Here is an 11,675-nt window from a genome sequence, read left to right as displayed (position 1 = left end):
TACTGCCCATGAGAACTAGAGTCTGTAGCTGTTGATGAGTTAAGTGAGATAACTTCCGACATAAATTAATCAGTTTCTATTCATAATATTCAGTTGAAAACAAATATACGGATCGAAAATTGAAATCAAAACGTAATTAACAATCTTGAAATCTGACCTGAAACCTCCCAACTATAATCAAAACATAAATGAAACCTGGAAACTGAAAACCATGAACCAACAAACAAGAACACGAGAACATACATAAAACGAAAAAAAAACACGATTCATCGATAACCGCAAAACAAAAACCAAAAATTGAATACAAAAAATCGAAAACGGAATCCAAAAACTACAAGGAACTCCCATGGGGTTGTTCGAGCTATTGTTGTGGAACAAGATAACAAACAACTCAAAATTTCTAATGATCTACAATCAAACAGTTCAATCAATCGTCACACTTTTGAATCCTCAACTGCACGAGAGTCTGCTTAGATGGATCTTGATTAGGAACCAACACCAAACATCGTTTGTCTTGATTTGTATTTGTTTTATAACTGACGAAATTATACCAATTTCCCAAATGTATGCAATTATATCTTTGTATATACTTGCGATACGGATTTCGATATTTAAGCTTCTCTTCGCCAAGCTTGTGTTCAAGTTTTGTATGCAAGCAGTTATTTTTATAGCGTTAAGTTTCTCTACCATTCTGCGATTTCGGTTGAAGCGATAAACTTTTTCTCATCATCAATCGAGTTCATCTTATATAAATTAGAAATGAATCTTAAGCACTCAAAATTTACCCTGGGGTAGTTGTCAATTTCTCAGGCGAAACGACACAATATGGAATTTCATCTGAGCTTGCATGACACAAGATCAGAGTGTACCAATTAAAGCTTCAAATCTTTTATGGCACTTTTTGTCTTGTTGTCTAGCAACAACCTACCTCTAGCATGCTACGCATAGGACTGATACGTTAGCTATAATTTTGCTTCTATTTATAGATTCGCGTGCTTCCAACAGCTTCGCTTTTGATCCGAATGACCAATCAGAGCGATGCTTTTCCTTCAATATATCGCTTACTCCTTCAAATTCGTCGTCTATGGCAGGGAAATCCGGCATACCGAAGATTTTTAGCAGACAAAATAGGACACTGCTCGCTACTTATCAAAATTTCAATGATTTATAATTGAAAATACGTGGCTTGATACATTCAAATCGAAACTTCGAAATATTTCCAATCAATTGATGAAATAACATTAATAATTGATACAAAATAGAGTGAGCTGTAAGTGTTTAAAACCTCACCCCATTTCTATGTGTATTTTTCCTTGAGTTTCTGATTTGCACCCCTATATAGAAAATAACGATGTGTTCCGCATCAAAAACCGAAATTCTAAAGCCATAAAAAATGATACAATAATGAAAAGATTTGCGCTTAATCAACAGATGAAAGGATAAAACCATAAAACTATAAAATGATGAGACGAAAACGCAAAACAAAACTTAACAAAGTCCTCTGATAAAATGTCAAGACAATAAAGTTATAAGATAATGAAACAGAAAAGTCGAAAACCGAAAAAGTGACAAAATGATAAATAGATAAAACGATAAAATGAAATTAAGATATTAGTTAGGAAGAGCGACAAACCGAATCAGTGATAAAACGAAAAAAAAAATCGTCAAGCGATGAAACGAAAAAACGATGAACCAAAAAAAAACGAATAAAATTTGTTCAAATAATTAAACGACAAATCGATGAAATGATGCTTCGAAAGAACGAAAAAAAAACTATAAAACGACGAAAAACTGAAATGATAACACAATAAAATGATAGAACGATAAAAGAGTAAAATCTAGAAAAAACAATAAAACGAGAAATCGATAAAACTAGAAATAGACGAAACGATTAACGTAAAAACCGATGAAACGATAAAGCAAAATCATAATACGGTAAAAAAAAGTCGAATGAACCGAACATGTGTCAAAATAATAAATGAATAAAACGATGAAACGAAAATCGTGTTAAAAAGAAATAGAGAAAAATCGATTAAATGATGCAATGATAAAACGTAAAACCAAAAAACGATGAACCGAAAAGTAAAAGAAAACAAAAATTCGATCAAGTGAATAAACGAAGAATTGATGAAATGAAGCCTCGAACGAATGATAAAACGGAGGAAGGCTGAAACTATAACACAACAAGAAAAGACGAATAAGCCGAACAAATGTCATTATGATAAATGGAAGAAACGATGAAACGAAAATCGTGTTAAATAGAAATAGCGAAAAATCAACTAAACGCTGCAATAATAAAATGATAAAACGAAAAACCATAAAACGATGAACCGAACAAATAAAAAGCAACCAGAAAACTAGAATTCTATCAAGTGAATAAACGAAGAATTGATGAAACAAAGCTTTGAAAGAACGATAGAACGGTGATAGGCTGAAACGATAACATAATGAAACGATAGAGTGTCAATAACGTAGAGACTAGAAAAAGAAACACGATCAAACTATCAAACGATAATAAAGAAAAACGTTTAAATGAAAGAACGTATAACAGAAAAAAATAATAAATTGATGAAGCAAAAAAACGGAAAGGATCAACGATAAAATCGAAACACAAAAAAAAACGATGCACAGGTGAAACGATTAAACGATAGGACAATCATGAAATAAAAGAGCGGATGACGGAAAAACGATACAACTAAGAGAACGATGAGTCGATAGTACGAAACAAGAAAGGAAAAAACGATAGAAGAAAAACGAAAAAATTAAGAAACAATCGAATAAACGAGTGCGAGGAAAAGCAATAAATCGATTATACTATTAAACAAAAAACTGAGAGATTGATAACCTAATAGTAACTTTCAAATGAGTCAAGGTCCTTCGAAATTGATTCTTTCATCTCCGAGAGATCCAACAAACGAGAAGAAAGGTAACGAGCGAAGGAATTGAACAATTGAACGAAACAACGGAAGAGTGACCTCGATTATACCGGTTCCCGGATTCCGGCTTCAGAAGTACCAGCAATAATAGAACTCACTTCGTTTTCTCAGAGACGGCCTTACCGATCAGATTATTGTTTCACTCTGTATGTTATAATCAAAGAACATTATTTTGAACAATACCACACATTTGTATTTGGAAATATGAGAGCAGTGTAGCACCAGTGCTACACTTTTTCTGTACCGATACCACTGGTGTAGTTTGGTGTAGCTCTGTGCAATGGAATCGTAGCATTGCACCGGTGTAGTGCAAATTAAAAAAGAAACCATTATTAGATTTCTACTTGCGAATGCCGCAGCCGAAAGATTTTAGTGAGCAAAGCTCGTTACAATCGTCACCAGTAGGCGCTGAAATTACGATACGGTGATGGGATAACCTCACTATGTCGCAGCACTGGAAAATTGTCCGCACCTCAACACGAACACGTTAGTTGAGACCGTACACCGGAAGTCGTTACGAACATCGTTTCCAGTAAGATGAGAAGATGATTCGATGTGACACTTTGTTTGTTTGCAAACTGAAGAAAAATGCGTCATCCGTCGGTATGCAGCCGGGTAATAAACATTCAGCTCACCGCCTACTCCATCCGTCCGTTTTTTTTTTGTTTTGATGAAAACTTATTTCATTTCCAAAATTCCACGTAGCCCACTGGGGTGCATAATATGGAGGGGGAAAATTTTATACGTGTTTATTTTTCGGTTCAATTTTAGCTTGCATTGTCTGGTTATTTTTGGCCAAAACTCTGAGGCTTCATGTTTAAAATTCTTCGCTTTCCTGTGTTTGAGTGAGTGATGGAGACTGCTCGGAACAGCGATTCTCGCTCTTTGACGGACGTGAACCGTATTGTAATCTGAATAATTCTGCTGCGGTTTGCTATTAATTACCCAAAATAGAAACTCGGTTCTCGGTTTGCTGCTTGTCATAATGACGGACAGCCCATAATACTGGGGGACAGCCAACAGCAAACATTGAGAATTTTTGCAACCGTCAGAATGGTAGAAAATTTCGAAATGTTTTTCGGATGTCAAGTTAAATTTTATCGTACCAGCAAATACCACTAATGTTTAATTAGACCTTTAGACATATTAGCCGCCGTTCGAAGGAACAAAATGAAACACTTGAAAAACATAAATAAATAAACTTGTTTTGCACCATAGCAACGTTAGCTTCTTGCAGCGTTGCCAGAAAATATTTCGCTATCAACGTCGGAAAACTGTCACAATCAATCACAGGGATAGGGTTTCGTGAACGAAAATATAATGATCAGCTTGTATAGGACCTTGATGCCATGTTCACATTAGCGCTTATATCACTTGACATACCGAGATGATATGCATATCACGTGGAAGTGTTCACATATGATCGAAATGATATCGTTTGACAATCAAGTTGTCATATTGAATGTTCCCATTAGGAGTAAGATCAATAGTATTGCTTTTCTCTCTTACAATTCAATCAATAATTGAAGTCTTGCTTTTAATGGTCTCCGAACGCCAGTATTCGTTGAAAAATTCGAAATTATATTGTCACTCTCAAAGTGACGTTCATAAATGAGTGCTTTCAATGCCATTATCCGTGTTGCTAGTTGCGATTTTTGACAACTCGACATGATATCGTACATGATATCCCGGAAATCATGCCAAAATGGTGATACGTGTTGACATCAAATTGTATGGGATATCATGTGATATCGCACATGATATCATCGGATATCAAGTATATCCGTATATCACTTGATATCAGCGCTAATGTGAATATACTATGAGGACAAATCAAAACGTATTTGGTAATGGCGTTTTGCGACCCTGAATTCGGATTCCTGTTTGGCTCGGTTGATATAGAAGTAAGAACAGTGAAACTAATTTTGAACCAGAAGTGTACTTGAGCTTATCTGCTATATGTTTTCTGTTTTATTTTTCCCTGTAGGTATACTTCCAACAAGCAAGAGGAGAAGACACCCAAAGCCACCAAACTTTGCGAAGACGGAATTTTGCTAATCGCTTGCTCTCGTGGACTGCATGACAAAGGATTTTTTTTTCGTAATACCGAAATGCAAATTCAAGACACAATCGCTTATCGCATCGGTACGGTTGATTGGAGATTAGACAGGAAGCATCCTGAAATCGGTTAAGAGTGAGTATAAAATTGGATCAGTAATCAGCTTCCAGGAGTGAGAAGGTATTATGAAAATGATGAATTATAATCAAGTGTGCCAATTAGTATGCGTTTTCAGGATTAGCGGCTTGTTGTTCATTCATGCGTTTGTTCCACCAAAGGGGCAACTTATTGATCGATGCACTTGATAAGGTTACCTTGCAAGATAAGGCAACGCAACTACGAGGATTGTTGATTTATTCACGAATTAGACAACCGTTATCAGGATGTTTGGTATAATCTAAAACATAAACTGGACAATCAATCGAAGCTTTCGTGGAGGTAAAGTATTTAGATTAATTGCTGTCAATCCACCTCAAGCCTGTTGATTAACAATACGGTAATCTATTCAATCGCCATCGATGGCGTACGTCAACAACGTACTTGACATGTAGGCCGAGTGGTGAGACCAATCTGAATGTCAATGTGTTTCAATTACGGTATCACCGGTTTTCGCGAGCAAGTTCAAGTATATTGGTATTTAGCAATCTTCAAGGTATCTATTTTACGGTGCATTGTCGGGTTTCTGAATTGCTGCGTCGGTTGAAATAATAAGATTACCAACAGATGATAACTTTTCTCAAGAACAATAATTACCCATTTGAATAAAAATCAAGCGACACCTAGTGACGTTCTTCTGTACTGATTTGACAGGTGAAAAGTTTTTAATGCCTAAAACCGGAAGAGGGGCGTTTTGGCCAGCAGAGACACTTTCTAATACCTTCCCCTAACTAACTTCTCATCATCATCGCAAGCTCCGGAACAATAACATACAAAACACGCGCACTGACAGTACCTGATGCCATACTTTTCCGTCCCACAATTCGGGTAATAGGCGGTATGTCGTGTGTGCGTGTGTGTGTTTTTGGGTGTCTAACCTCGTTTAGAAAAGTTAGGCGTCTAAATATAATTAAAATTTAACACATTCACGCCGTGTTTATTCCATCAACACACAACTTCGTTCACCGCCGAGAAAACCCGTCGTCATAACAATAATTGAATTAGTAGCTGGTGGATAGCTTTCAAATGAGAATTCTAATTGTGATGTCAGCAGTGTGAGCGAAGTGGAAGATATACCTAGTTGAATATGATAGAAAGAGAAAGGAGAACGATCAAAGTAGGTAAGTATGAGGTGTGAATAGAAAACATTAGAGCGTGCTGTTGAAAATATGTCAATTTTTGTTTAATCCATTTTATAAATATTCAATCAGTCGTTTGAATAAAATGCAGTAAAGTCTGATGTTTGTATTATTTTCTCAAAAACAAAGTCCGCAGAGTAAAATGCAGTTTGGTATGGGTAAAATCAAGTAAACGCTACTTTCGAATTTGAGTATATGCTGCATGCCGTATCTACACATAGCAGGAACAGCTGTCATAACCTCGCACAAAGCAATAAGGATCCTTTCTGCTACAAGAAATATCCCTTTTTATTTTTTTTTTCACTTCACTAAATCATTTGTGTCGTTTTCGCTTGAGAAAACTGAAACTGACCCAGGGTAGTTTCATCAAACAAACACGAAACTGTGTTGGTTTCGCACTTAGCAACGGGGACTTGTGCAAACCTGATATAAAAACCAGGTTCGAAACTGACTCGATCTTCAGTTCAACAACGTTGAAACTAGGTTGTACTAGGAAACTGAATTCGCGAGTGCATTTGTTAAGTTATTAAGTGAGTTGGCATCACTGGGAATACGATGCGGTGCCTAAGTGTTGTTCTCAAAACAGCTTAATTTCAATGTGTATTAATCAAGTTATGGTAAACTAATTGGTCGAAACAGTTATTTTGAGTGATAATGCAAGTGTGTTTTGATTAGTGAAAAGTGTTATTTATTGAATAATGTTGATTCGCGACACTAAAAAAATGATCAAGCGACGGAAACTGCGAATCGACCGCCCAACATCAAACGAAGTCAACCGATTGAAGCGGCATCTACATATCACTGTCGGTGTTATCAGATTTATATGGAATATATAAAAAATTAATTTACATGTCAATCGTGTGATTCAAGCTGAAAATCAAAAATTGGTTTGCAGCAAGCTCATTCGCGAGTTTTCTTTATTTTCTTTTTTTATGTAGTGATTTGTCATCTCGCGTTGTTTGTTTACAGCAGTGTGAATAGGAGAAGCAGGATACTGGATTCTTTATAGATGTGTTATATTTCTCCTTACCAAAAATCCGGCTAGACAAAACTCCGTCGATTATTCGGAGAACGTTCGATCAATAGATTTTTTTTGTTCGAGTTGACGGGGAGTTTATGACGCGCGCGTGAAGTTTATAACCGTGCAGATAATTGTTGTGGACGTGCCTAACTAGGACGTATGTAAACATAGTTTAGACTGCGAGAAGAATCCATTTGTTCCAAGGAGTTGATATCGACATTACTTCGTATCGCATAATGCGTTGTTCTTAGATTGATGATGATCGAGTAATATTTTACCAGTATTATGGCTGTCAATGAAAAAAAAATAGATCGCAATGAATTAAGTGTATGAATTGATAGCGAACCTCCCGACAGCCGATTGTCCGGGTTTTTTATGAATTTATGTAATTTCGTGTTTCAGTAGGAAGCACTTGTTAATACAAAACACGATAAAATTGCAACGTATTTTCGGTAGCCGGCTACCCAGAACAACAAACACAGGATAATATTATTCGAAAATCTACTAACAAACAACCCCTTACTATGATACATATGGAAATGCAAAGAATTCCTCGGTTACTAGTGGCAACCAGAGCTTAAAATTGTCACGCAATCGCAATGAAAGAATCCAATCCAACAGCCTCATTTTCAATATTTTACTGTCTCATTCGTAAATGACCGACACCGGAATAAACGAAGAGAGACGAAGCATTTTCGTTTCTTATTGAAAAAATAAGAGAGAATAATTGCCAACGTTACTCTTTCCTCTGTGACAAGACGAAACCAAACTAACGTCTTTAGGGAGCATCAGTAGAAAATCTGTAACGCTTGACTATAAAAGTGACTAAACTATGACAAATCGAAGTAATTACATTCCAGCACCTCTTTGGAAACCAAAACTACAACAAATTCGAGCACCAACAGGTAAAAGTTATTGTGAAACCTTTTTCTGTCATTTTCGATTCTCACAGCTTCGGTTGAATATCGACACTGCATACTATGGGATTTGCACTGATAACTGCAAATGACCGAAAGGGCAAATGAAAGAAAAACACAATTTTGAAACTACTGTCCCGCTCCTGTCATTGACTGGACATGGATTTTGTTCTAATAGTTTGCAAGCGAAGTTGAGAGTGACAGTAATTTCTCGTCATTTTCTTCCATATTGAATCAATGAAAATGACTTTTATTAGCTCTGATAGCAACATGCATTGGACTAAAAATCCTTCCTGCCCAAGTATATCTCCATTCGGACGTGACTGGCATCGGTAATGAATAAAACGTAGAACGGTTGAGTGTCGCTGAATACGCAGAAGTAACAGGAGCGCAGGCTATCGATACGGCAACTCAAATGCGTAATTGAAACGCTACCCCCAGGGACGGCAAGTTTAATGAAATATTGGGGGAGCGCACAAAAAATTATTACTACAGACCATTGAACTTTGCTATATAAAGCATTTTTATACAGAAAAAGGAGAGGTTAGAACAAATAAAAAGCAACCAAGTAAAAATCACAAACATTTTCCCTACTATTCCAGTAATAATCAATATTCGAAAGCGGTAAAGTATAGCACATTTCACATTGTAGTAAATCAGTTGAAAAATAATATTAATTAAATAATATTTTTTGTTTACAGAAAAACTAATATTTTTTTGAGAAACCGAATCGTTCAAGTCTTTTGTCGTGAATACGACTTACTTTACTATGGGGTGCCTTTTCAAAATTTACCCTCTGAGAGAGTGATAAGTTTTTGATCGTGAATATCTCTTGTTGTATTTAACGAATCAACATAATTTTTGCTACATGCCATCGGAAATATGATCACGATTTTATGATAAAATATTCAGTTGTGTGACATAATCTCAAATAGTTCAAAATTAAACTTTTCTGAAATGTTTGGTATAAACGAGTATCAAAGGGGATAATCCATAAGGCGCGTTTGCCTTGCTCGTATTTTTAAAGCTTATAGCTTAGTGATCTGTGGAAGGATTTAAATAATCTAACTACCAATAAAATCGAAATTTTTCAACTTAAACGTGTATACCAAAAGCATTGAAGTATTTCAATAGTACACTATTGAAAAACCTATCTCATTTGACCCATGTCAACACCAGCCAATCAGAAGGCGTTCTGAGGAAGAGAACAAGATATCTGCTGCTGTACAACAAATTGTTCAAGAAAAATGTTCCGAAAAGTGGTGAATATCGCAGTGAGTTCCTCAATTTGGTCCTTCTGAATGCTAGAAACGAATCCCTACTGCATATTGATAGTTTCTTTTAATAAATTATGCAAATCCGAAATGAAATAATCGACATTAAAATTATTTATGCGGCTGTTTTTATAGCCGTTAGGACACCCCTTTAGTGAAAAAGTTACAATCGAAATCACGTAAAAAGAAAGCTCCTAACAAAAATTGAATCAGTTTGGATTCTATCGCCAATGCGAGCAGATGTTTTTTGTGCCGTTTGCAAAGCTAGTTTCGCTTCCGACAAAAGCGATTACGTCACAGCTGCCAGTCATTTGCATGGATGAAAAAGCAACGGTGGAGAGCATTACACGAAATCAGCCGTTCTAATGGCTCTAAAAGTTTTCTAAAGAACTATTAGGATTTCTTGCTCGCAAATCGAAGGAAAATATCCTCAGTTTAGTGCAAATCTAGAACTGTTTGATTTGATTTTTGCACTTTTCGCTGTGTGAAATTCACAGTAATCTAGATCAAGTGAAGCCTTCTTTGTTTTTGCGAAAAATGTGGAAAAGGGGAATGCTTGCATAATTCATACAATTGATCAACTAATTGATATTCGGAAGTGTTAAGGAACATGTCAGTTGTTTTCGTATTCACGACATCCAGTTATGTCTCTGAAATTACCCACCCGCCATTTTCTATTTCATTTAAGCGGTTTGCCTTGGAGAGTGTTCATCCACGGAAAGACCGAAATCAGCATTTTGGTAATAAAAGTAGTTGGTTTTCTGATTTTAGTTAGTTATTTTATGAGACAACTAAAAAAATCTTACTTCTGCTAATTTAGATTTTTTAATTCTCATTCCCTTAATAATAATAAAATAATTGTTGAAATGGCTATTTTTTTAGTTGAATTCACCAATCAAACGTGCTGTCATTTCTTAGCTAAGGCACACTTCATTTCCATTCAACAATTTTCTATATTGGCAGGTATAAATACGATGTTATATTTGAGAAATAGACATAAACGAAACATAAACTTATTTTTGAAATTTTTTCTCTAAACCGCTGTTTTCTTCATTCGACTTCGTGAAATTGACTCACTTACTGAAAACTTAGAGCACTCGTAAAACAAAAACCGAATACAAGTAATACACCGGACGGCGTAGTCCGGAAGGTTGGAAGATACCAAAAACATCATTTGACATATACAATTAGAGTGCAACATTCGAAACTATCCCACGTTAAAACATTATTACGCACAATCGCTTCAAATGCGCACAAATTTTGAATGAATACACTTTCCACTAAGAGTTTACGTCATTTTTACATATCGGCTTAGAAATTTATATTCGGATATATCGTAACATTAGCGAAAAACATAAAAACAATTTGCACGCAGTTTCAACAATACTGTCCTTTTTATCTTTTTATTGGATTGTTTTGCTTTGACACTTCTCATGAGTTTTTGGCTAATAAACTTGTTAATAAAACCTATTTCATTTTTGTTGTCTTTGCACAAAATTAGGTATCAATGAGAATTTCGTGTTGGATTGAAATATTGCTGGTTTGTGTCCAGGATATTCGCCAACTAAACATATTCTCTAAAAATAAAAGTTTTTTTCATCAAAGTAAATTCTCAATTTTAACAAATTTCATAGTTATTTTGGAAATTTTGTTGTTAAAATTAACTTATTCAAAAACAGTAATACGAATTAGGCGCAGAGCTAATTTCGGTCGTTCCGTGCAGAATCAGAAGTAAAACTGTTGCCCAAGTAGAGCAATTTACAAAATGAACAAGCTTACCATCCAGTCGGCACCTGGTTTTCGTATGTTACTAACATGTTCTGCTGGTAAAGCTGAAGGGTGCAGAATGCGATGTACAACGGAATCGGTTATAAGCTGCTAAACATAAATTATCTTATTCAGTAAATAACGAATCCTCAACTGCACACTTCCGTCAACCGATGGGCGAAGAATTTTATGCTTCGCGGAGAGATATATACCGTTTTGATGACAGTCCCTTCTGCTTCGGAATGTTTATCGAACAACACAACTCAGGAAAGATTATTTTCCAATTCACTGAATAGTAGCATAATGCTGTATTCTGCTCCTAAAGGAGATCCCTTTTTCTGGGTCTAGGGGATAACTGAAAATGATTCAGCTGAAGCTATTAATGGCCGTTGCCGTTCGGAAGAAT

The sequence above is a fragment of the Malaya genurostris genome, chromosome 1 (genome assembly GCF_030247185.1).
Source record: "Malaya genurostris strain Urasoe2022 chromosome 1, Malgen_1.1, whole genome shotgun sequence".
In the NCBI taxonomy this organism is placed as follows: domain Eukaryota; kingdom Metazoa; phylum Arthropoda; class Insecta; order Diptera; family Culicidae; genus Malaya; species Malaya genurostris.
This window is presented reverse-complemented; position numbering follows the sequence as displayed.